Genomic DNA, 27,927 nt, shown 5'->3' with positions numbered 1-27,927 from the left:
TGCTTCAATTCGACTCATTTGACAAATGTGCTTATTCCTGGAGTGAATATGCAGTTCTACTCAAGAGTAAGCAACTAAGCGAAATAAAGCCATGGAACGCTTATTTGCCTTCTATCTATGCATTCTGACACTCCAACAATGTGTTTTGCTTCAATTTGACTCCATTTGACAAATGTGTTTATTTCTGGAGTGAATATGCAGTTCTACTCAAGAGTAAGCAACTAAGCGAAATAAAGCCATGGAACGCTTATTTGCCTTCTATCTATGCATTCTGACACTCCAACAATGTGTTTTGCTTCAATTTGACTCATTTAACAAAGGTGTTTATTCCTGGAGTGAATATGCAGTTCTACTCAAGAGTAAGCAACTAAGCGAAATAAAGCCGTGGAACGCTTATTTGCCTTCTATCTATGCATTCTGACACTCCAACAATGTGTTTTGCTTCAATTTGACTCATTTGACAAATGTGCTTATTCCTGGAATGAATATGCAGTTCTACTCAAGAGTAAGCAACTAAGCGAAATAAAGCCATGGAACGCTTATTTGCCTTCTATCTATGCATTCTGACACTCCAACAATGTGTTTTGCTTCAATTTGACTCATTTAACAAAGGTGTTTATTCCTGGAGTGAATATGCAGTTCTACTCAAGAGTAAGCAACTAAGCGAAATAAAGCCGTGGAACGCTTATTTGCCTTCTATCTATGCATTCTGACACTCCAACAATGTGTTTTGCTTCAATTTGACTCATTTGACAAATGTGCTTATTCCTGGAGTGAATATGCAGTTCTACTCAAGAGTAAGCAACTAAGCGAAATAAAGCCATGGAACGCTTATTTGCCTTCTATCTATGCATTCTGACACTCCAACAATGTGTTTTGCTTCAATTTGACTCATTTGACAAAGGTGCGTATTCCTGGAGTGAATATGCAGTTCTACTCAAGAGTTAGCAACTAAGCGAAATAAAGCCATGGAACGCTCATTTGCCTTCTATCTATGCATTCTGACACTCCAACAATGTGTTTTGCTTCAATTTGACTCATTTGACAAAGGTGCGTATTCCTGGAGTGAATATGCAGTTCTACTCAAGAGTAAGCAACTAAGCGAAATAAAGCCATGGAACGCTTATTTGCCTTCTATCTATGCATTCTGACACTCCAACAATGTGTTTTGCTTCAATTTGACTCATTTGACAAATGTGTTTATTCCTGGAGTGAATATGCAGTTCTACTCAAGAGTAAGCAACTAAGCGAAATAAAGCCATGGAACGCTTATTTGCCTTCTATCTATGCATTCTGACACTCCAACAATGTGTTTTGCTTCAATTTGACTCATTTAACAAAGGTGTTTATTCCTGGAGTGAATATGCAGTTCTACTCAAGAGTAAGCAACTAAGCGAAATAAAGCCGTGGAACGCTTATTTGCCTTCTATCTATGCATTCTGACACTCCAACAATGTGTTTTGCTTCAATTTGACTCCATTTGACAAATGTGTTTATTTCTGGAGTGAATATGCAGTTCTACTCAAGAGTAAGCAACTAAGCGAAATAAAGCCATGGAACGCTTATTTGCCTTCTATCTATGCATTCTGACACTCCAACAATGTGTTTTGCTTCAATTTGACTCATTTAACAAAGGTGTTTATTCCTGGAGTGAATATGCAGTTCTACTCAAGAGTAAGCAACTAAGCGAAATAAAGCCGTGGAACGCTTATTTGCCTTCTATCTATGCATTCTGACACTCCAACAATGTGTTTTGCTTCAATTTGACTCATTTGACAAATGTGTTTATTCCTGGAGTGAATATGCAGTTCTACTCAAGAGTAAGCAACTAAGCGAAATAAAGCCATGGAACGCTTATTTGCCTTCTATCTATGCATTCTGACACTCCAACAATGTGTTTTGCTTCAATTTGACTCATTTGACAAATGTGCTTATTCCTGGAGTGAATATGCAGTTCTACTCAAGAGTAAGCAACTAAGCGAAATAAAGCCATGGAACGCTTATTTGCCTTCTATCTATGCATTCTGACACTCCAACAATGTGTTTTGCTTCAATTTGACTCATTTGACAAGTGCGTATTCCTGGAGTGAATATGCAGTTCTACTCAAGAGTAAGCAACAAAGCGAAATAAAGCCATGGAACGCTCATTTGCCTTCTATCTATGCATTCTGACACTCCAACAATGTGTTTTGCTTCAATTTGACTCATTTGACAAAGGTGCGTATTCCTGGAGTGAATATGCAGTTCTACTCAAGAGTAAGCAACTAAGCGAAATAAAGCCATGGAACGCTTATTTGCCTTCTCTCTATGCATTCTGACACTCCAACAATGTGTTTTGCTTCAATTTGACTCATTTAACAAAGGTGTTTATTCCTGGAGTGAATATGCAGTTCTACTCAAGAGTAAGCAACTAAGCGAAATAAAGCCGTGGAACGCTTATTTGCCTTCTATCTATGCATTCTGACACTCCAACAATGTGTTTTGCTTCAATTTGACTCATTTGACAAATGTGTTTATTCCTGGAGTGAATATGCAGTTCTACTCAAGAGTAAGCAACTAAGCGAAATAAAGCCATGGAACGCTTATTTGCCTTCTATCTATGCATTCTGACACTCCAACAATGTGTTTTGCTTCAATTTGACTCATTTGACAAATGTGCTTATTCCTGGAGTGAATATGCAGTTCTACTCAAGAGTAAGCAACTAAGCGAAATAAAGCCATGGAACGCTTATTTGCCTTCTATCTATGCATTCTGACACTCCAACAATGTGTTTTGCTTCAATTTGACTCATTTGACAAGTGCGTATTCCTGGAGTGAATATGCAGTTCTACTCAAGAGTAAGCAACAAAGCGAAATAAAGCCATGGAACGCTCATTTGCCTTCTATCTATGCATTCTGACACTCCAACAATGTGTTTTGCTTCAATTTGACTCATTTGACAAAGGTGCGTATTCCTGGAGTGAATATGCAGTTCTACTCAAGAGTAAGCAACTAAGCGAAATAAAGCCATGGAACGCTTATTTGCCTTCTATCTATGCATTCTGACACTCCAACAATGTGTTTTGCTTCAATTTGACTCATTTGACAAATGTGTTTATTCCTGGAGTGAATATGCAGTTCTACTCAAGAGTAAGCAACTAAGCGAAATAAAGCCATGGAACGCTTATTTGCCTTCTATCTATGCATTCTGACACTCCAACAATGTGTTTTGCTTCAATTTGACTCATTTGACAAATGTGCTTATTCCTGGAGTGAATATGCAGTTCTACTCAAGAGTAAGCAACTAAGCGAAATAAAGCCATGGAACGCTCATTTGCCTTCTATCTATGCATTCTGACACTCCAACAATGTGTTTTGCTTCAATTTGACTCATTTGACAAAGGTGCGTATTCCTGGAGTGAATATGCAGTTCTACTCAAGAGTAAGCAACTAAGCGAAATAAAGCCATGGAACGCTCATTTGCCTTCTATCTATGCATTCTGACACTCCAACAATGTGTTTTGCTTCAATTTGACTCATTTTACAAATGTGCTTATTCCTGGAGTGAATATGCAGTTCTACTCAAGAGTAAGCAACTAAGCGAAATAAAGCCATGGAACGCTTATTTGCCTTCTATATATGCATTCTGACACTCCAACAATGTGTTTTGCTTCAATTTGACTCATTTGACAAATGTGTTTATTCCTGGAGTGAATATGCAGTTCTACTCAAGAGTAAGCAACTAAGCGAAATAAAGCCATGGAACGCTTATTTGCCTTCTATCTATGCATTCTGACACTCCAACAATGTGTTTTGCTTCAATTCGACTCATTTGACAAATGTGCTTATTCCTGGAGTGAATATGCAGTTCTACTCAAGAGTAAGCAACTAAGCGAAATAAAGCCATGGAACGCTTATTTGCCTTCTATCTATGCATTCTGACACTCCAACAATGTGTTTTGCTTCAATTTGACTCCATTTGACAAATGTGTTTATTTCTGGAGTGAATATGCAGTTCTACTCAAGAGTAAGCAACTAAGCGAAATAAAGCCATGGAACGCTTATTTGCCTTCTATCTATGCATTCTGACACTCCAACAATGTGTTTTGCTTCAATTTGACTCATTTAACAAAGGTGTTTATTCCTGGAGTGAATATGCAGTTCTACTCAAGAGTAAGCAACTAAGCGAAATAAAGCCGTGGAACGCTTATTTGCCTTCTATCTATGCATTCTGACACTCCAACAATGTGTTTTGCTTCAATTTGACTCATTTGACAAATGTGCTTATTCCTGGAATGAATATGCAGTTCTACTCAAGAGTAAGCAACTAAGCGAAATAAAGCCATGGAACGCTTATTTGCCTTCTATCTATGCATTCTGACACTCCAACAATGTGTTTTGCTTCAATTTGACTCATTTAACAAAGGTGTTTATTCCTGGAGTGAATATGCAGTTCTACTCAAGAGTAAGCAACTAAGCGAAATAAAGCCGTGGAACGCTTATTTGCCTTCTATCTATGCATTCTGACACTCCAACAATGTGTTTTGCTTCAATTTGACTCATTTGACAAATGTGCTTATTCCTGGAGTGAATATGCAGTTCTACTCAAGAGTAAGCAACTAAGCGAAATAAAGCCATGGAACGCTTATTTGCCTTCTATCTATGCATTCTGACACTCCAACAATGTGTTTTGCTTCAATTTGACTCATTTGACAAAGGTGCGTATTCCTGGAGTGAATATGCAGTTCTACTCAAGAGTTAGCAACTAAGCGAAATAAAGCCATGGAACGCTCATTTGCCTTCTATCTATGCATTCTGACACTCCAACAATGTGTTTTGCTTCAATTTGACTCATTTGACAAAGGTGCGTATTCCTGGAGTGAATATGCAGTTCTACTCAAGAGTAAGCAACTAAGCGAAATAAAGCCATGGAACGCTTATTTGCCTTCTATCTATGCATTCTGACACTCCAACAATGTGTTTTGCTTCAATTTGACTCATTTAACAAAGGTGTTTATTCCTGGAGTGAATATGCAGTTCTACTCAAGAGTAAGCAACTAAGCGAAATAAAGCCGTGGAACGCTTATTTGCCTTCTATCTATGCATTCTGACACTCCAACAATGTGTTTTGCTTCAATTTGACTCATTTGACAAATGTGCTTATTCCTGGAATGAATATGCAGTTCTACTCAAGAGTAAGCAACTAAGCGAAATAAAGCCATGGAACGCTTATTTGCCTTCTATCTATGCATTCTGACACTCCAACAATGTGTTTTGCTTCAATTTGACTCATTTAACAAAGGTGTTTATTCCTGGAGTGAATATGCAGTTCTACTCAAGAGTAAGCAACTAAGCGAAATAAAGCCGTGGAACGCTTATTTGCCTTCTATCTATGCATTCTGACACTCCAACAATGTGTTTTGCTTCAATTTGACTCATTTGACAAATGTGCTTATTCCTGGAGTGAATATGCAGTTCTACTCAAGAGTAAGCAACTAAGCGAAATAAAGCCATGGAACGCTTATTTGCCTTCTATCTATGCATTCTGACACTCCAACAATGTGTTTTGCTTCAATTTGACTCATTTGACAAAGGTGCGTATTCCTGGAGTGAATATGCAGTTCTACTCAAGAGTAAGCAACTAAGCGAAATAAAGCCATGGAACGCTTATTTGCCTTCTATCTATGCATTCTGACACTCCAACAATGTGTTTTGCTTCAATTTGACTCATTTGACAAATGTGTTTATTCCTGGAGTGAATATGCAGTTCTACTCAAGAGTAAGCAACTAAGCGAAATAAAGCCATGGAACGCTTATTTGCCTTCTATCTATGCATTCTGACACTCCAACAATGTGTTTTGCTTCAATTTGACTCATTTGACAAATGTGCTTATTCCTGGAGTGAATATGCAGTTCTACTCAAGAGTAAGCAACAAAGCGAAATAAAGCCATGGAACGCTCATTTGCCTTCTATCTATGCATTCTGACACTCCAACAATGTGTTTTGCTTCAATTTGACTCATTTGACAAAGGTGCGTATTCCTGGAGTGAATATGCAGTTCTACTCAAGAGTAAGCAACTAAGCGAAATAAAGCCATGGAACGCTTATTTGCCTTCTATCTATGCATTCTGACACTCCAACAATGTGTTTTGCTTCAATTTGACTCATTTGACAAATGTGTTTATTCCTGGAGTGAATATGCAGTTCTACTCAAGAGTAAGCAACTAAGCGAAATAAAGCCATGGAACGCTTATTTGCCTTCTATCTATGCATTCTGACACTCCAACAATGTGTTTTGCTTCAATTTGACTCATTTGACAAATGTGCTTATTCCTGGAGTGAATATGCAGTTCTACTCAAGAGTAAGCAACTAAGCGAAATAAAGCCATGGAACGCTTATTTGCCTTCTATCTATGCATTCTGACACTCCAACAATGTGTTTTGCTTCAATTTGACTCATTTGACAAAGGTGCGTATTCCTGGAGTGAATATGCAGTTCTACTCAAGAGTAAGCAACTAAGCGAAATAAAGCCATGGAACGCTCATTTGCCTTCTATCTATGCATTCTGACACTCCAACAATGTGTTTTGCTTCAATTTGACTCATTTTACAAATGTGCTTATTCCTGGAGTGAATATGCAGTTCTACTCAAGAGTAAGCAACTAAGCGAAATAAAGCCATGGAACGCTTATTTGCCTTCTATATATGCATTCTGACACTCCAACAATGTGTTTTGCTTCAATTTGACTCATTTGACAAATGTGTTTATTCCTGGAGTGAATATGCAGTTCTACTCAAGAGTAAGCAACTAAGCGAAATAAAGCCATGGAACGCTTATTTGCCTTCTATCTATGCATTCTGACACTCCAACAATGTGTTTTGCTTCAATTCGACTCATTTGACAAATGTGCTTATTCCTGGAGTGAATATGCAGTTCTACTCAAGAGTAAGCAACTAAGCGAAATAAAGCCATGGAACGCTTATTTGCCTTCTATCTATGCATTCTGACACTCCAACAATGTGTTTTGCTTCAATTTGACTCCATTTGACAAATGTGTTTATTTCTGGAGTGAATATGCAGTTCTACTCAAGAGTAAGCAACTAAGCGAAATAAAGCCATGGAACGCTTATTTGCCTTCTATCTATGCATTCTGACACTCCAACAATGTGTTTTGCTTCAATTTGACTCATTTAACAAAGGTGTTTATTCCTGGAGTGAATATGCAGTTCTACTCAAGAGTAAGCAACTAAGCGAAATAAAGCCGTGGAACGCTTATTTGCCTTCTATCTATGCATTCTGACACTCCAACAATGTGTTTTGCTTCAATTTGACTCATTTGACAAATGTGCTTATTCCTGGAATGAATATGCAGTTCTACTCAAGAGTAAGCAACTAAGCGAAATAAAGCCATGGAACGCTTATTTGCCTTCTATCTATGCATTCTGACACTCCAACAATGTGTTTTGCTTCAATTTGACTCATTTAACAAAGGTGTTTATTCCTGGAGTGAATATGCAGTTCTACTCAAGAGTAAGCAACTAAGCGAAATAAAGCCGTGGAACGCTTATTTGCCTTCTATCTATGCATTCTGACACTCCAACAATGTGTTTTGCTTCAATTTGACTCATTTGACAAATGTGCTTATTCCTGGAGTGAATATGCAGTTCTACTCAAGAGTAAGCAACTAAGCGAAATAAAGCCATGGAACGCTTATTTGCCTTCTATCTATGCATTCTGACACTCCAACAATGTGTTTTGCTTCAATTTGACTCATTTGACAAATGTGTTTATTCCTGGAGTGAATATGCAGTTCTACTCAAGAGTAAGCAACTAAGCGAAATAAAGCCATGGAACGCTTATTTGCCTTCTATCTATGCATTCTGACACTCCAACAATGTGTTTTGCTTCAATTTGACTCATTTGACAAATGTGCTTATTCCTGGAGTGAATATGCAGTTCTACTCAAGAGTAAGCAACTAAGCGAAATAAAGCCATGGAACGCTTATTTGCCTTCTATCTATGCATTCTGACACTCCAACAATGTGTTTTGCTTCAATTTGACTCATTTGACAAGTGCGTATTCCTGGAGTGAATATGCAGTTCTACTCAAGAGTAAGCAACAAAGCGAAATAAAGCCATGGAACGCTCATTTGCCTTCTATCTATGCATTCTGACACTCCAACAATGTGTTTTGCTTCAATTTGACTCATTTGACAAAGGTGCGTATTCCTGGAGTGAATATGCAGTTCTACTCAAGAGTAAGCAACTAAGCGAAATAAAGCCATGGAACGCTTATTTGCCTTCTATCTATGCATTCTGACACTCCAACAATGTGTTTTGCTTCAATTTGACTCATTTGACAAATGTGTTTATTCCTGGAGTGAATATGCAGTTCTACTCAAGAGTAAGCAACTAAGCGAAATAAAGCCATGGAACGCTTATTTGCCTTCTATCTATGCATTCTGACACTCCAACAATGTGTTTTGCTTCAATTTGACTCATTTGACAAATGTGCTTATTCCTGGAGTGAATATGCAGTTCTACTCAAGAGTAAGCAACTAAGCGAAATAAAGCCATGGAACGCTTATTTGCCTTCTATCTATGCATTCTGACACTCCAACAATGTGTTTTGCTTCAATTTGACTCATTTGACAAAGGTGCGTATTCCTGGAGTGAATATGCAGTTCTACTCAAGAGTAAGCAACTAAGCGAAATAAAGCCATGGAACGCTCATTTGCCTTCTATCTATGCATTCTGACACTCCAACAATGTGTTTTGCTTCAATTTGACTCATTTTACAAATGTGCTTATTCCTGGAGTGAATATGCAGTTCTACTCAAGAGTAAGCAACTAAGCGAAATAAAGCCATGGAACGCTTATTTGCCTTCTATATATGCATTCTGACACTCCAACAATGTGTTTTGCTTCAATTTGACTCATTTGACAAATGTGTTTATTCCTGGAGTGAATATGCAGTTCTACTCAAGAGTAAGCAACTAAGCGAAATAAAGCCATGGAACGCTTATTTGCCTTCTATCTATGCATTCTGACACTCCAACAATGTGTTTTGCTTCAATTCGACTCATTTGACAAATGTGCTTATTCCTGGAGTGAATATGCAGTTCTACTCAAGAGTAAGCAACTAAGCGAAATAAAGCCATGGAACGCTTATTTGCCTTCTATCTATGCATTCTGACACTCCAACAATGTGTTTTGCTTCAATTTGACTCCATTTGACAAATGTGTTTATTTCTGGAGTGAATATGCAGTTCTACTCAAGAGTAAGCAACTAAGCGAAATAAAGCCATGGAACGCTTATTTGCCTTCTATCTATGCATTCTGACACTCCAACAATGTGTTTTGCTTCAATTTGACTCATTTAACAAAGGTGTTTATTCCTGGAGTGAATATGCAGTTCTACTCAAGAGTAAGCAACTAAGCGAAATAAAGCCGTGGAACGCTTATTTGCCTTCTATCTATGCATTCTGACACTCCAACAATGTGTTTTGCTTCAATTTGACTCATTTGACAAATGTGCTTATTCCTGGAATGAATATGCAGTTCTACTCAAGAGTAAGCAACTAAGCGAAATAAAGCCATGGAACGCTTATTTGCCTTCTATCTATGCATTCTGACACTCCAACAATGTGTTTTGCTTCAATTTGACTCATTTAACAAAGGTGTTTATTCCTGGAGTGAATATGCAGTTCTACTCAAGAGTAAGCAACTAAGCGAAATAAAGCCGTGGAACGCTTATTTGCCTTCTATCTATGCATTCTGACACTCCAACAATGTGTTTTGCTTCAATTTGACTCATTTTACAAATGTGCTTATTCCTGGAGTGAATATGCAGTTCTACTCAAGAGTAAGCAACTAAGCGAAATAAAGCCATGGAACGCTTATTTGCCTTCTATCTATGCATTCTGACACTCCAACAATGTGTTTTGCTTCAATTTGACTCATTTGACAAAGGTGCGTATTCCTGGAGTGAATATGCAGTTCTACTCAAGAGTTAGCAACTAAGCGAAATAAAGCCATGGAACGCTCATTTGCCTTCTATCTATGCATTCTGACACTCCAACAATGTGTTTTGCTTCAATTTGACTCATTTGACAAAGGTGCGTATTCCTGGAGTGAATATGCAGTTCTACTCAAGAGTAAGCAACTAAGCGAAATAAAGCCATGGAACGCTTATTTGCCTTCTATCTATGCATTCTGACACTCCAACAATGTGTTTTGCTTCAATTTGACTCATTTGACAAATGTGTTTATTCCTGGAGTGAATATGCAGTTCTACTCAAGAGTAAGCAACTAAGCGAAATAAAGCCATGGAACGCTTATTTGCCTTCTATCTATGCATTCTGACACTCCAACAATGTGTTTTGCTTCAATTTGACTCATTTGACAAATGTGCTTATTCCTGGAGTGAATATGCAGTTCTACTCAAGAGTAAGCAACTAAGCGAAATAAAGCCATGGAACGCTTATTTGCCTTCTATCTATGCATTCTGACACTCCAACAATGTGTTTTGCTTCAATTTGACTCATTTGACAAGTGCGTATTCCTGGAGTGAATATGCAGTTCTACTCAAGAGTAAGCAACTAAGCGAAATAAAGCCATGGAACGCTCATTTGCCTTCTATCTATGCATTCTGACACTCCAACAATGTGTTTTGCTTCAATTTGACTCATTTGACAAAGGTGCGTATTCCTGGAGTGAATATGCAGTTCTACTCAAGAGTAAGCAACTAAGCGAAATAAAGCCATGGAACGCTTATTTGCCTTCTATCTATGCATTCTGACACTCCAACAATGTGTTTTGCTTCAATTTGACTCATTTGACAAATGTGTTTATTCCTGGAGTGAATATGCAGTTCTACTCAAGAGTAAGCAACTAAGCGAAATAAAGCCATGGAACGCTTATTTGCCTTCTATCTATGCATTCTGACACTCCAACAATGTGTTTTGCTTCAATTTGACTCATTTGACAAATGTGCTTATTCCTGGAGTGAATATGCAGTTCTACTCAAGAGTAAGCAACTAAGCGAAATAAAGCCATGGAACGCTTATTTGCCTTCTATCTATGCATTCTGACACTCCAACAATGTGTTTTGCTTCAATTTGACTCATTTGACAAAGGTGCGTATTCCTGGAGTGAATATGCAGTTCTACTCAAGAGTAAGCAACTAAGCGAAATAAAGCCATGGAACGCTCATTTGCCTTCTATCTATGCATTCTGACACTCCAACAATGTGTTTTGCTTCAATTTGACTCATTTTACAAATGTGCTTATTCCTGGAGTGAATATGCAGTTCTACTCAAGAGTAAGCAACTAAGCGAAATAAAGCCATGGAACGCTTATTTGCCTTCTATCTATGCATTCTGACACTCCAACAATGTGTTTTGCTTCAATTTGACTCATTTGACAAATGTGTTTATTCCTGGAGTGAATATGCAGTTCTACTCAAGAGTAAGCAACTAAGCGAAATAAAGCCATGGAACGCTTATTTGCCTTCTATCTATGCATTCTGACACTCCAACAATGTGTTTTGCTTCAATTTGACTCATTTGACAAATGTGCTTATTCCTGGAGTGAATATGCAGTTCTACTCAAGAGTAAGCAACTAAGCGAAATAAAGCCATGGAACGCTTATTTGCCTTCTATCTATGCATTCTGACACTCCAACAATGTGTTTTGCTTCAATTTGACTCATTTGACAAAGGTGCGTATTCCTGGAGTGAATATGCAGTTCTACTCAAGAGTTAGCAACTAAGCGAAATAAAGCCATGGAACGCTCATTTGCCTTCTATCTATGCATTCTGACACTCCAACAATGTGTTTTGCTTCAATTTGACTCATTTTACAAATGTGCTTATTCCTGGAGTGAATATGCAGTTCTACTCAAGAGTAAGCAACTAAGCGAAATAAAGCCATGGAACGCTTATTTGCCTTCTATCTATGCATTCTGACACTCCAACAATGTGTTTTGCTTCAATTCGACTCATTTGACAAATGTGCTTATTCCTGGAGTGAATATGCAGTTCTACTCAAGAGTAAGCAACTAAGCGAAATAAAGCCATGGAACGCTTATTTGCCTTCTATCTATGCATTCTGACACTCCAACAATGTGTTTTGCTTCAATTTGACTCCATTTGACAAATGTGTTTATTTCTGGAGTGAATATGCAGTTCTACTCAAGAGTAAGCAACTAAGCGAAATAAAGCCATGGAACGCTTATTTGCCTTCTATCTATGCATTCTGACACTCCAACAATGTGTTTTGCTTCAATTTGACTCATTTGACAAATGTGCTTATTCCTGGAATGAATATGCAGTTCTACTCAAGAGTAAGCAACTAAGCGAAATAAAGCCATGGAACGCTTATTTGCCTTCTATCTATGCATTCTGACACTCCAACAATGTGTTTTGCTTCAATTTGACTCATTTAACAAAGGTGTTTATTCCTGGAGTGAATATGCAGTTCTACTCAAGAGTAAGCAACTAAGCGAAATAAAGCCGTGGAACGCTTATTTGCCTTCTATCTATGCATTCTGACACTCCAACAATGTGTTTTGCTTCAATTTGACTCATTTGACAAATGTGCTTATTCCTGGAGTGAATATGCAGTTCTACTCAAGAGTAAGCAACTAAGCGAAATAAAGCCATGGAACGCTTATTTGCCTTCTATCTATGCATTCTGACACTCCAACAATGTGTTTTGCTTCAATTTGACTCATTTGACAAAGGTGCGTATTCCTGGAGTGAATATGCAGTTCTACTCAAGAGTTAGCAACTAAGCGAAATAAAGCCATGGAACGCTTATTTGCCTTCTATCTATGCATTCTGACACTCCAACAATGTGTTTTGCTTCAATTTGACTCATTTGACAAAGGTGCTTATTCCTGGAATGAATATGCAGTTCTACTCAAGAGTAAGCAACTAAGCGAAATAAAGCCATGGAACGCTTATTTGCCTTCTATCTATGCATTCTGACACTCCAACAATGTGTTTTGCTTCAATTTGACTCATTTGACAAAGGTGTTTATTCCTGGAGTGAATATGCAGTTCTACTCAAGAGTAAGCAACTAAGCGAAATAAAGCCGTGGAACGCTTATTTGCCTTCTATCTATGCATTCTGACACTCCAACAATGTGTTTTGCTTCAATTTGACTCATTTGACAAATGTGCTTATTCCTGGAGTGAATATGCAGTTCTACTCAAGAGTAAGCAACTAAGCGAAATAAAGCCATGGAACGCTTATTTGCCTTCTATCTATGCATTCTGACACTCCAACAATGTGTTTTGCTTCAATTTGACTCATTTGACAAAGGTGCGTATTCCTGGAGTGAATATGCAGTTCTACTCAAGAGTTAGCAACTAAGCGAAATAAAGCCATGGAACGCTCATTTGCCTTCTATCTATGCATTCTGACACTCCAACAATGTGTTTTGCTTCAATTTGACTCATTTGACAAAGGTGCGTATTCCTGGAGTGAATATGCAGTTCTACTCAAGAGTAAGCAACTAAGCGAAATAAAGCCATGGAACGCTTATTTGCCTTCTATCTATGCATTCTGACACTCCAACAATGTGTTTTGCTTCAATTTGACTCATTTGACAAATGTGTTTATTCCTGGAGTGAATATGCAGTTCTACTCAAGAGTAAGCAACTAAGCGAAATAAAGCCATGGAACGCTTATTTGCCTTCTATCTATGCATTCTGACACTCCAACAATGTGTTTTGCTTCAATTTGACTCATTTGACAAATGTGCTTATTCCTGGAGTGAATATGCAGTTCTACTCAAGAGTAAGCAACTAAGCGAAATAAAGCCATGGAACGCTTATTTGCCTTCTATCTATGCATTCTGACACTCCAACAATGTGTTTTGCTTCAATTTGACTCATTTGACAAAGGTGCGTATTCCTGGAGTGAATATGCAGTTCTACTCAAGAGTAAGCAACTAAGCGAAATAAAGCCATGGAACGCTCATTTGCCTTCTATCTATGCATTCTGACACTCCAACAATGTGTTTTGCTTCAATTTGACTCATTTTACAAATGTGCTTATTCCTGGAGTGAATATGCAGTTCTACTCAAGAGTAAGCAACTAAGCGAAATAAAGCCATGGAACGCTTATTTGCCTTCTATATATGCATTCTGACACTCCAACAATGTGTTTTGCTTCAATTCGACTCATTTGACAAATGTGCTTATTCCTGGAGTGAATATGCAGTTCTACTCAAGAGTAAGCAACTAAGCGAAATAAAGCCATGGAACGCTTATTTGCCTTCTATCTATGCATTCTGACACTCCAACAATGTGTTTTGCTTCAATTTGACTCCATTTGACAAATGTGTTTATTTCTGGAGTGAATATGCAGTTCTACTCAAGAGTAAGCAACTAAGCGAAATAAAGCCATGGAACGCTTATTTGCCTTCTATCTATGCATTCTGACACTCCAACAATGTGTTTTGCTTCAATTTGACTCATTTGACAAATGTGCTTATTCCTGGAATGAATATGCAGTTCTACTCAAGAGTAAGCAACTAAGCGAAATAAAGCCATGGAACGCTTATTTGCCTTCTATCTATGCATTCTGACACTCCAACAATGTGTTTTGCTTCAATTTGACTCATTTAACAAAGGTGTTTATTCCTGGAGTGAATATGCAGTTCTACTCAAGAGTAAGCAACTAAGCGAAATAAAGCCGTGGAACGCTTATTTGCCTTCTATCTATGCATTCTGACACTCCAACAATGTGTTTTGCTTCAATTTGACTCATTTGACAAATGTGCTTATTCCTGGAGTGAATATGCAGTTCTACTCAAGAGTAAGCAACTAAGCGAAATAAAGCCATGGAACGCTTATTTGCCTTCTATCTATGCATTCTGACACTCCAACAATGTGTTTTGCTTCAATTTGACTCATTTGACAAATGTGCTTATTCCTGGAGTGAATATGCAGTTCTACTCAAGAGTAAGCAACTAAGCGAAATAAAGCCATGGAACGCTTATTTGCCTTCTATCTATGCATTCTGACACTCCAACAATGTGTTTTGCTTCAATTTGACTCATTTGACAAATGTGTTTATTCCTGGAGTGAATATGCAGTTCTACTCAAGAGTAAGCAACTAAGCGAAATAAAGCCATGGAACGCTTATTTGCCTTCTATCTATGCATTCTGACACTCCAACAATGTGTTTTGCTTCAATTTGACTCATTTGACAAAGGTGCGTATTCCTGGAGTGAATATGCAGTTCTACTCAAGAGTTAGCAACTAAGCGAAATAAAGCCATGGAACGCTCATTTGCCTTCTATCTATGCATTCTGACACTCCAACAATGTGTTTTGCTTCAATTTGACTCATTTTACAAATGTGCTTATTCCTGGAGTGAATATGCAGTTCTACTCAAGAGTAAGCAACTAAGCGAAATAAAGCCATGGAACGCTTATTTGCCTTCTATCTATGCATTCTGACACTCCAACAATGTGTTTTGCTTCAATTCGACTCATTTGACAAATGTGCTTATTCCTGGAGTGAATATGCAGTTCTACTCAAGAGTAAGCAACTAAGCGAAATAAAGCCATGGAACGCTTATTTGCCTTCTATCTATGCATTCTGACACTCCAACAATGTGTTTTGCTTCAATTTGACTCCATTTGACAAATGTGTTTATTTCTGGAGTGAATATGCAGTTCTACTCAAGAGTAAGCAACTAAGCGAAATAAAGCCATGGAACGCTTATTTGCCTTCTATCTATGCATTCTGACACTCCAACAATGTGTTTTGCTTCAATTTGACTCATTTGACAAATGTGCTTATTCCTGGAATGAATATGCAGTTCTACTCAAGAGTAAGCAACTAAGCGAAATAAAGCCATGGAACGCTTATTTGCCTTCTATCTATGCATTCTGACACTCCAACAATGTGTTTTGCTTCAATTTGACTCATTTAACAAAGGTGTTTATTCCTGGAGTGAATATGCAGTTCTACTCAAGAGTAAGCAACTAAGCGAAATAAAGCCGTGGAACGCTTATTTGCCTTCTATCTATGCATTCTGACACTCCAACAATGTGTTTTGCTTCAATTTGACTCATTTGACAAATGTGCTTATTCCTGGAGTGAATATGCAGTTCTACTCAAGAGTAAGCAACTAAGCGAAATAAAGCCATGGAACGCTCATTTGCCTTCTATCTATGCATTCTGACACTCCAACAATGTGTTTTGCTTCAATTTGACTCATTTGACAAAGGTGCTTATTCCTGGAATGAATATGCAGTTCTACTCAAGAGTAAGCAACTAAGCGAAATAAAGCCATGGAACGCTTATTTGCCTTCTATCTATGCATTCTGACACTCCAACAATGTGTTTTGCTTCAATTTGACTCATTTGACAAATGTGCTTATTCCTGGAGTGAATATGCAGTTCTACTCAAGAGTAAGCAACTAAGCGAAATAAAGCCATGGAACGCTTATTTGCCTTCTATCTATGCATTCTGACACTCCAACAATGTGTTTTGCTTCAATTTGACTCATTTGACAAAGGTGCGTATTCCTGGAGTGAATATGCAGTTCTACTCAAGAGTTAGCAACTAAGCGAAATAAAGCCATGGAACGCTCATTTGCCTTCTATCTATGCATTCTGACACTCCAACAATGTGTTTTGCTTCAATTTGACTCATTTGACAAATGTGCTTATTCCTGGAATGAATATGCAGTTCTACTCAAGAGTAAGCAACTAAGCGAAATAAAGCCATGGAACGCTTATTTGCCTTCTATCTATGCATTCTGACACTCCAACAATGTGTTTTGCTTCAATTTGACTCATTTAACAAAGGTGTTTATTCCTGGAGTGAATATGCAGTTCTACTCAAGAGTAAGCAACTAAGCGAAATAAAGCCGTGGAACGCTTATTTGCCTTCTATCTATGCATTCTGACACTCCAACAATGTGTTTTGCTTCAATTTGACTCATTTGACAAATGTGCTTATTCCTGGAGTGAATATGCAGTTCTACTCAAGAGTAAGCAACTAAGCGAAATAAAGCCATGGAACGCTCATTTGCCTTCTATCTATGCATTCTGACACTCCAACAATGTGTTTTGCTTCAATTTGACTCATTTGACAAAGGTGCTTATTCCTGGAATGAATATGCAGTTCTACTCAAGAGTAAGCAACTAAGCGAAATAAAGCCATGGAACGCTTATTTGCCTTCTATCTATGCATTCTGACACTCCAACAATGTGTTTTGCTTCAATTTGACTCATTTGACAAATGTGCTTATTCCTGGAGTGAATATGCAGTTCTACTCAAGAGTAAGCAACTAAGCGAAATAAAGCCATGGAACGCTTATTTGCCTTCTATCTATGCATTCTGACACTCCAACAATGTGTTTTGCTTCAATTTGACTCATTTGACAAAGGTGCGTATTCCTGGAGTGAATATGCAGTTCTACTCAAGAGTTAGCAACTAAGCGAAATAAAGCCATGGAACGCTCATTTGCCTTCTATCTATGCATTCTGACACTCCAACAATGTGTTTTGCTTCAATTTGACTCATTTGACAAAGGTGCGTATTCCTGGAGTGAATATGCAGTTCTACTCAAGAGTAAGCAACTAAGCGAAATAAAGCCATGGAACGCTTATTTGCCTTCTATCTATGCATTCTGACACTCCAACAATGTGTTTTGCTTCAATTTGACTCATTTGACAAATGTGTTTATTCCTGGAGTGAATATGCAGTTCTACTCAAGAGTAAGCAACTAAGCGAAATAAAGCCATGGAACGCTTATTTGCCTTCTATCTATGCATTCTGACACTCCAACAATGTGTTTTGCTTCAATTTGACTCATTTGACAAATGTGCTTATTCCTGGAGTGAATATGCAGTTCTACTCAAGAGTAAGCAACTAAGCGAAATAAAGCCATGGAACGCTTATTTGCCTTCTATCTATGCATTCGGACACTCCAACAATGTGTTTTGCTTCAATTTGACTCATTTGACAAAGGTGCGTATTCCTGGAGTGAATATGCAGTTCTACTCAAGAGTAAGCAACTAAGCGAAATAAAGCCATGGAACGCTCATTTGCCTTCTATCTATGCATTCTGACACTCCAACAATGTGTTTTGCTTCAATTTGACTCATTTTACAAATGTGCTTATTCCTGGAGTGAATATGCAGTTCTACTCAAGAGTAAGCAACTAAGCGAAATAAAGCCATGGAACGCTTATTTGCCTTCTATATATGCATTCTGACACTCCAACAATGTGTTTTGCTTCAATTCGACTCATTTGACAAATGTGCTTATTCCTGGAGTGAATATGCAGTTCTACTCAAGAGTAAGCAACTAAGCGAAATAAAGCCATGGAACGCTTATTTGCCTTCTATCTATGCATTCTGACACTCCAACAATGTGTTTTGCTTCAATTTGACTCCATTTGACAAATGTGTTTATTTCTGGAGTGAATATGCAGTTCTACTCAAGAGTAAGCAACTAAGCGAAATAAAGCCATGGAACGCTTATTTGCCTTCTATCTATGCATTCTGACACTCCAACAATGTGTTTTGCTTCAATTTGACTCATTTGACAAATGTGCTTATTCCTGGAATGAATATGCAGTTCTACTCAAGAGTAAGCAACTAAGCGAAATAAAGCCATGGAACGCTTATTTGCCTTCTATCTATGCATTCTGACACTCCAACAATGTGTTTTGCTTCAATTTGACTCATTTAACAAAGGTGTTTATTCCTGGAGTGAATATGCAGTTCTACTCAAGAGTAAGCAACTAAGCGAAATAAAGCCGTGGAACGCTTATTTGCCTTCTATCTATGCATTCTGACACTCCAACAATGTGTTTTGCTTCAATTTGACTCATTTGACAAATGTGCTTATTCCTGGAGTGAATATGCAGTTCTACTCAAGAGTAAGCAACTAAGCGAAATAAAGCCATGGAACGCTTATTTGCCTTCTATCTATGCATTCTGACACTCCAACAATGTGTTTTGCTTCAATTTGACTCATTTGACAAATGTGCTTATTCCTGGAGTGAATATGCAGTTCTACTCAAGAGTAAGCAACTAAGCGAAATAAAGCCATGGAACGCTTATTTGCCTTCTATCTATGCATTCTGACACTCCAACAATGTGTTTTGCTTCAATTTGACTCATTTGACAAATGTGTTTATTCCTGGAGTGAATATGCAGTTCTACTCAAGAGTAAGCAACTAAGCGAAATAAAGCCATGGAACGCTTATTTGCCTTCTATCTATGCATTCTGACACTCCAACAATGTGTTTTGCTTCAATTTGACTCATTTGACAAATGTGCTTATTCCTGGAGTGAATATGCAGTTCTACTCAAGAGTAAGCAACTAAGCGAAATAAAGCCATGGAACGCTTATTTGCCTTCTATCTATGCATTCTGACACTCCAACAATGTGTTTTGCTTCAATTTGACTCATTTGACAAAGGTGCGTATTCCTGGAGTGAATATGCAGTTCTACTCAAGAGTAAGCAACTAAGCGAAATAAAGCCATGGAACGCTCATTTGCCTTCTATCTATGCATTCTGACACTCCAACAATGTGTTTTGCTTCAATTTGACTCATTTTACAAATGTGCTTATTCCTGGAGTGAATATGCAGTTCTACTCAAGAGTAAGCAACTAAGCGAAATAAAGCCATGGAACGCTTATTTGCCTTCTATATATGCATTCTGACACTCCAACAATGTGTTTTGCTTCAATTTGACTCATTTGACAAATGTGTTTATTCCTGGAGTGAATATGCAGTTCTACTCAAGAGTAAGCAACTAAGCGAAATAAAGCCATGGAACGCTTATTTGCCTTCTATCTATGCATTCTGACACTCCAACAATGTGTTTTGCTTCAATTCGACTCATTTGACAAATGTGCTTATTCCTGGAGTGAATATGCAGTTCTACTCAAGAGTAAGCAACTAAGCGAAATAAAGCCATGGAACGCTTATTTGCCTTCTATCTATGCATTCTGACACTCCAACAATGTGTTTTGCTTCAATTTGACTCCATTTGACAAATGTGTTTATTTCTGGAGTGAATATGCAGTTCTACTCAAGAGTAAGCAACTAAGCGAAATAAAGCCATGGAACGCTTATTTGCCTTCTATCTATGCATTCTGACACTCCAACAATGTGTTTTGCTTCAATTTGACTCATTTGACAAATGTGCTTATTCCTGGAATGAATATGCAGTTCTACTCAAGAGTAAGCAACTAAGCGAAATAAAGCCATGGAACGCTTATTTGCCTTCTATCTATGCATTCTGACACTCCAACAATGTGTTTTGCTTCAATTTGACTCATTTAACAAAGGTGTTTATTCCTGGAGTGAATATGCAGTTCTACTCAAGAGTAAGCAACTAAGCGAAATAAAGCCGTGGAACGCTTATTTGCCTTCTATCTATGCATTCTGACACTCCAACAATGTGTTTTGCTTCAATTTGACTCATTTGACAAATGTGCTTATTCCTGGAGTGAATATGCAGTTCTACTCAAGAGTAAGCAACTAAGCGAAATAAAGCCATGGAACGCTTATTTGCCTTCTATCTATGCATTCTGACACTCCAACAATGTGTTTTGCTTCAATTTGACTCATTTGACAAAGGTGCGTATTCCTGGAGTGAATATGCAGTTCTACTCAAGAGTTAGCAACTAAGCGAAATAAAGCCATGGAACGCTCATTTGCCTTCTATCTATGCATTCTGACACTCCAACAATGTGTTTTGCTTCAATTTGACTCATTTGACAAAGGTGCGTATTCCTGGAGTGAATATGCAGTTCTACTCAAGAGTAAGCAACTAAGCGAAATAAAGCCATGGAACGCTTATTTGCCTTCTATCTATGCATTCTGACACTCCAACAATGTGTTTTGCTTCAATTTGACTCATTTGACAAATGTGTTTATTCCTGGAGTGAATATGCAGTTCTACTCAAGAGTAAGCAACTAAGCGAAATAAAGCCATGGAACGCTTATTTGCCTTCTATCTATGCATTCTGACACTCCAACAATGTGTTTTGCTTCAATTTGACTCATTTGACAAATGTGCTTATTCCTGGAGTGAATATGCAGTTCTACTCAAGAGTAAGCAACTAAGCGAAATAAAGCCATGGAACGCTTATTTGCCTTCTATCTATGCATTCTGACACTCCAACAATGTGTTTTGCTTCAATTTGACTCATTTGACAAAGGTGCGTATTCCTGGAGTGAATATGCAGTTCTACTCAAGAGTAAGCAACTAAGCGAAATAAAGCCATGGAACGCTCATTTGCCTTCTATCTATGCATTCTGACACTCCAACAATGTGTTTTGCTTCAATTTGACTCATTTTACAAATGTGCTTATTCCTGGAGTGAATATGCAGTTCTACTCAAGAGTAAGCAACTAAGCGAAATAAAGCCATGGAACGCTTATTTGCCTTCTATATATGCATTCTGACACTCCAACAATGTGTTTTGCTTCAATTCGACTCATTTGACAAATGTGCTTATTCCTGGAGTGAATATGCAGTTCTACTCAAGAGTAAGCAACTAAGCGAAATAAAGCCATGGAACGCTTATTTGCCTTCTATCTATGCATTCTGACACTCCAACAATGTGTTTTGCTTCAATTTGACTCCATTTGACAAATGTGTTTATTTCTGGAGTGAATATGCAGTTCTACTCAAGAGTAAGCAACTAAGCGAAATAAAGCCATGGAACGCTTATTTGCCTTCTATCTATGCATTCTGACACTCCAACAATGTGTTTTGCTTCAATTTGACTCATTTGACAAATGTGCTTATTCCTGGAATGAATATGCAGTTCTACTCAAGAGTAAGCAACTAAGCGAAATAAAGCCATGGAACGCTTATTTGCCTTCTATCTATGCATTCTGACACTCCAACAATGTGTTTTGCTTCAATTTGACTCATTTAACAAAGGTGTTTATTCCTGGAGTGAATATGCAGTTCTACTCAAGAGTAAGCAACTAAGCGAAATAAAGCCGTGGAACGCTTATTTGCCTTCTATCTATGCATTCTGACACTCCAACAATGTGTTTTGCTTCAATTTGACTCATTTGACAAATGTGCTTATTCCTGGAGTGAATATGCAGTTCTACTCAAGAGTAAGCAACTAAGCGAAATAAAGCCATGGAACGCTTATTTGCCTTCTATCTATGCATTCTGACACTCCAACAATGTGTTTTGCTTCAATTTGACTCATTTGACAAAGGTGCGTATTCCTGGAGTGAATATGCAGTTCTACTCAAGAGTTAGCAACTAAGCGAAATAAAGCCATGGAACGCTCATTTGCCTTCTATCTATGCATTCTGACACTCCAACAATGTGTTTTGCTTCAATTTGACTCATTTGACAAAGGTGCGTATTCCTGGAGTGAATATGCAGTTCTACTCAAGAGTAAGCAACTAAGCGAAATAAAGCCATGGAACGCTTATTTGCCTTCTATCTATGCATTCTGACACTCCAACAATGTGTTTTGCTTCAATTTGACTCATTTGACAAATGTGTTTATTCCTGGAGTGAATATGCAGTTCTACTCAAGAGTAAGCAACTAAGCGAAATAAAGCCATGGAACGCTTATTTGCCTTCTATCTATGCATTCTGACACTCCAACAATGTGTTTTGCTTCAATTTGACTCATTTGACAAATGTGCTTATTCCTGGAGTGAATATGCAGTTCTACTCAAGAGTAAGCAACTAAGCGAAATAAAGCCATGGAACGCTTATTTGCCTTCTATCTATGCATTCTGACACTCCAACAATGTGTTTTGCTTCAATTTGACTCATTTGACAAAGGTGCGTATTCCTGGAGTGAATATGCAGTTCTACTCAAGAGTAAGCAACTAAGCGAAATAAAGCCATGGAACGCTCATTTGCCTTCTATCTATGCATTCTGACACTCCAACAATGTGTTTTGCTTCAATTTGACTCATTTTACAAATGTGCTTATTCCTGGAGTGAATATGCAGTTCTACTCAAGAGTAAGCAACTAAGCGAAATAAAGCCATGGAACGCTTATTTGCCTTCTATATATGCATTCTGACACTCCAACAATGTGTTTTGCTTCAATTCGACTCATTTGACAAATGTGCTTATTCCTGGAGTGAATATGCAGTTCTACTCAAGAGTAAGCAACTAAGCGAAATAAAGCCATGGAACGCTTATTTGCCTTCTATCTATGCATTCTGACACTCCAACAATGTGTTTTGCTTCAATTTGACTCCATTTGACAAATGTGTTTATTTCTGGAGTGAATATGCAGTTCTACTCAAGAGTAAGCAACTAAGCGAAATAAAGCCATGGAACGCTTATTTGCCTTCTATCTATGCATTCTGACACTCCAACAATGTGTTTTGCTTCAATTTGACTCATTTGACAAATGTGCTTATTCCTGGAATGAATATGCAGTTCTACTCAAGAGTAAGCAACTAAGCGAAATAAAGCCATGGAACGCTTATTTACCTTCTATCTATGCATTCTGACACTCCAACAATGTGTTTTGCTTCAATTTGACTCATTTAACAAAGGTGTTTATTCCTGGAGTGAATATGCAGTTCTACTCAAGAGTAAGCAACTAAGCGAAATAAAGCCGTGGAACGCTTATTTGCCTTCTATCTATGCATTCTGACACTCCAACAATGTGTTTTGCTTCAATTTGACTCATTTGACAAATGTGCTTATTCCTGGAGTGAATATGCAGTTCTACTCAAGAGTAAGCAACTAAGCGAAATAAAGCCATGGAACGCTTATTTGCCTTCTATCTATGCATTCTGACACTCCAACAATGTGTTTTGCTTCAATTTGACTCATTTGACAAAGGTGCGTATTCCTGGAGTGAATATGCAGTTCTACTCAAGAGTTAGCAACTAAGCGAAATAAAGCCATGGAACGCTCATTTGCCTTCTATCTATGCATTCTGACACTCCAACAATGTGTTTTGCTTCAATTTGACTCATTTGACAAAGGTGCGTATTCCTGGAGTGAATATGCAGTTCTACTCAAGAGTAAGCAACTAAGCGAAATAAAGCCATGGAACGCTTATTTGCCTTCTATCTATGCATTCTGACACTCCAACAATGTGTTTTGCTTCAATTTGACTCATTTGACAAATGTGTTTATTCCTGGAGTGAATATGCAGTTCTACTCAAGAGTAAGCAACTAAGCGAAATAAAGCCATGGAACGCTTATTTGCCTTCTATCTATGCATTCTGACACTCCAACAATGTGTTTTGCTTCAATTTGACTCATTTGACAAATGTGCTTATTCCTGGAGTGAATATGCAGTTCTACTCAAGAGTAAGCAACTAAGCGAAATAAAGCCATGGAACGCTTATTTGCCTTCTATCTATGCATTCTGACACTCCAACAATGTGTTTTGCTTCAATTTGACTCATTTGACAAAGGTGCGTATTCCTGGAGTGAATATGCAGTTCTACTCAAGAGTAAGCAACTAAGCGAAATAAAGCCATGGAACGCTCATTTGCCTTCTATCTATGCATTCTGACACTCCAACAATGTGTTCTGCTTCAATTTGACTCATTTGACAAATGTGCTTATTCCTGGAGTGAATATGCAGTTCTACTCAAGAGTAAGCAACTAAGCGAAATAAAGCCATGGAACGCTTATTTGCCTTCTATATATGCATTCTGACACTCCAACAATGTGTTTTGCTTCAATTTGACTCATTTGACAAATGTGTTTATTCCTGGAGTGAATATGCAGTTCTACTCAAGAGTAAGCAACTAAGCGAAATAAAGCCATGGAACGCTTATTTGCCTTCTATCTATGCATTCTGACACTCCAACAATGTGTTTTGCTTCAATTCGACTCATTTGACAAATGTGCTTATTCCTGGAGTGAATATGCAGTTCTACTCAAGAGTAAGCAACTAAGCGAAATAAAGCCATGGAACGCTTATTTGCCTTCTATCTATGCATTCTGACACTCCAACAATGTGTTTTGCTTCAATTTGACTCCATTTGACAAATGTGTTTATTTCTGGAGTGAATATGCAGTTCTACTCAAGAGTAAGCAACTAAGCGAAATAAAGCCATGGAACGCTTATTTGCCTTCTATCTATGCATTCTGACACTCCAACAATGTGTTTTGCTTCAATTTGACTCATTTAACAAAGGTGTTTATTCCTGGAGTGAATATGCAGTTCTACTCAAGAGTAAGCAACTAAGCGAAATAAAGCCGTGGAACGCTTATTTGCCTTCTATCTATGCATTCTGACACTCCAACAATGTGTTTTGCTTCAATTTGACTCATTTGACAAATGTGTTTATTCCTGGAGTGAATATGCAGTTCTACTCAAGAGTAAGCAACTAAGCGAAATAAAGCCATGGAACGCTTATTTGCCTTCTATCTATGCATTCTGACACTCCAACAATGTGTTTTGCTTCAATTTGACTCATTTGACAAATGTGCTTATTCCTGGAGTGAATATGCAGTTCTACTCAAGAGTAAGCAACTAAGCGAAATAAAGCCATGGAACGCTTATTTGCCTTCTATCTATGCATTCTGACACTCCAACAATGTGTTTTGCTTCAATTTGACTCATTTGACAAGTGCGTATTCCTGGAGTGAATATGCAGTTCTACTCAAGAGTAAGCAACTAAGCGAAATAAAGCCATGGAACGCTCATTTGCCTTCTATCTATGCATTCTGACACTCCAACAATGTGTTTTGCTTCAATTTGACTCATTTGACAAAGGTGCGTATTCCTGGAGTGAATATGCAGTTCTACTCAAGAGTAAGCAACTAAGCGAAATAAAGCCATGGAACGCTTATTTGCCTTCTATCTATGCATTCTGACACTCCAACAATGTGTTTTGCTTCAATTTGACTCATTTGACAAATGTGTTTATTCCTGGAGTGAATATGCAGTTCTACTCAAGAGTAAGCAACTAAGCGAAATAAAGCCATGGAACGCTTATTTGCCTTCTATCTATGCATTCTGACACTCCAACAATGTGTTTTGCTTCAATTTGACTCATTTGACAAATGTGCTTATTCCTGGAGTGAATATGCAGTTCTACTCAAGAGTAAGCAACTAAGCGAAATAAAGCCATGGAACGCTTATTTGCCTTCTATCTATGCATTCTGACACTCCAACAATGTGTTTTGCTTCAATTTGACTCATTTGACAAAGGTGCGTATTCCTGGAGTGAATATGCAGTTCTACTCAAGAGTAAGCAACTAAGCGAAATAAAGCCATGGAACGCTCATTTGCCTTCTATCTATGCATTCTGACACTCCAACAATGTGTTTTGCTTCAATTTGACTCATTTTACAAATGTGCTTATTCCTGGAGTGAATATGCAGTTCTACTCAAGAGTAAGCAACTAAGCGAAATAAAGCCATGGAACGCTTATTTGCCTTCTATATATGCATTCTGACACTCCAACAATGTGTTTTGCTTCAATTTGACTCATTTGACAAATGTGTTTATTCCTGGAGTGAATATGCAGTTCTACTCAAGAGTAAGCAACTAAGCGAAATAAAGCCATGGAACGCTTATTTGCCTTCTATCTATGCATTCTGACACTCCAACAATGTGTTTTGCTTCAATTCGACTCATTTGACAAATGTGCTTATTCCTGGAGTGAATATGCAGTTCTACTCAAGAGTAAGCAACTAAGCGAAATAAAGCCATGGAACGCTTATTTGCCTTCTATCTATGCATTCTGACACTCCAACAATGTGTTTTGCTTCAATTTGACTCCATTTGACAAATGTGTTTATTTCTGGAGTGAATATGCAGTTCTACTCAAGAGTAAGCAACTAAGCGAAATAAAGCCATGGAACGCTTATTTGCCTTCTATCTATGCATTCTGACACTCCAACAATGTGTTTTGCTTCAATTTGACTCATTTAACAAAGGTGTTTATTCCTGGAGTGAATATGCAGTTCTACTCAAGAGTAAGCAACTAAGCGAAATAAAGCCGTGGAACGCTTATTTGCCTTCTATCTATGCATTCTGACACTCCAACAATGTGTTTTGCTTCAATTTGACTCATTTGACAAATGTGCTTATTCCTGGAGTGAATATGCAGTTCTACTCAAGAGTAAGCAACTAAGCGAAATAAAGCCATGGAACGCTTATTTGCCTTCTATCTATGCATTCTGACACTCCAACAATGTGTTTTGCTTCAATTTGACTCATTTGACAAAGGTGCGTATTCCTGGAGTGAATATGCAGTTCTACTCAAGAGTTAGCAACTAAGCGAAATAAAGCCATGGAACGCTCATTTGCCTTCTATCTATGCATTCTGACACTCCAACAATGTGTTTTGCTTCAATTTGACTCATTTGACAAAGGTGCTTATTCCTGGAGTGAATATGCAGTTCTACTCAAGAGTAAGCAACTAAGCGAAATAAAGCCATGGAACGCTTATTTGCCTTCTATCTATGCATTCTGACACTCCAACAATGTGTTTTGCTTCAATTTGACTCCATTTGACAAATGTGTTTATTTCTGGAGTGAATATGCAGTTCTACTCAAGAGTAAGCAACTAAGCGAAATAAAGCCATGGAACGCTTATTTGCCTTCTATCTATGCATTCTGACACTCCAACAATGTGTTTTGCTTCAATTTGACTCATTTAACAAAGGTGTTTATTCCTGGAGTGAATATGCAGTTCTACTCAAGAGTAAGCAACTAAGCGAAATAAAGCCGTGGAACGCTTATTTGCCTTCTATCTATGCATTCTGACACTCCAACAATGTGTTTTGCTTCAATTTGACTCATTTGACAAATGTGCTTATTCCTGGAGTGAATATGCAGTTCTACTCAAGAGTAAGCAACTAAGCGAAATAAAGCCATGGAACGCTTATTTGCCTTCTATCTATGCATTCTGACACTCCAACAATGTGTTTTGCTTCAATTTGACTCATTTGACAAAGGTGCGTATT

Source organism: Zootoca vivipara, chromosome 9 (genome assembly GCF_965207765.1).
Source record: "Zootoca vivipara chromosome 9, rZooViv2.hap1.1, whole genome shotgun sequence".
In the NCBI taxonomy this organism is placed as follows: Eukaryota; Metazoa; Chordata; class Lepidosauria; order Squamata; family Lacertidae; genus Zootoca; species Zootoca vivipara.
This window is presented reverse-complemented; position numbering follows the sequence as displayed.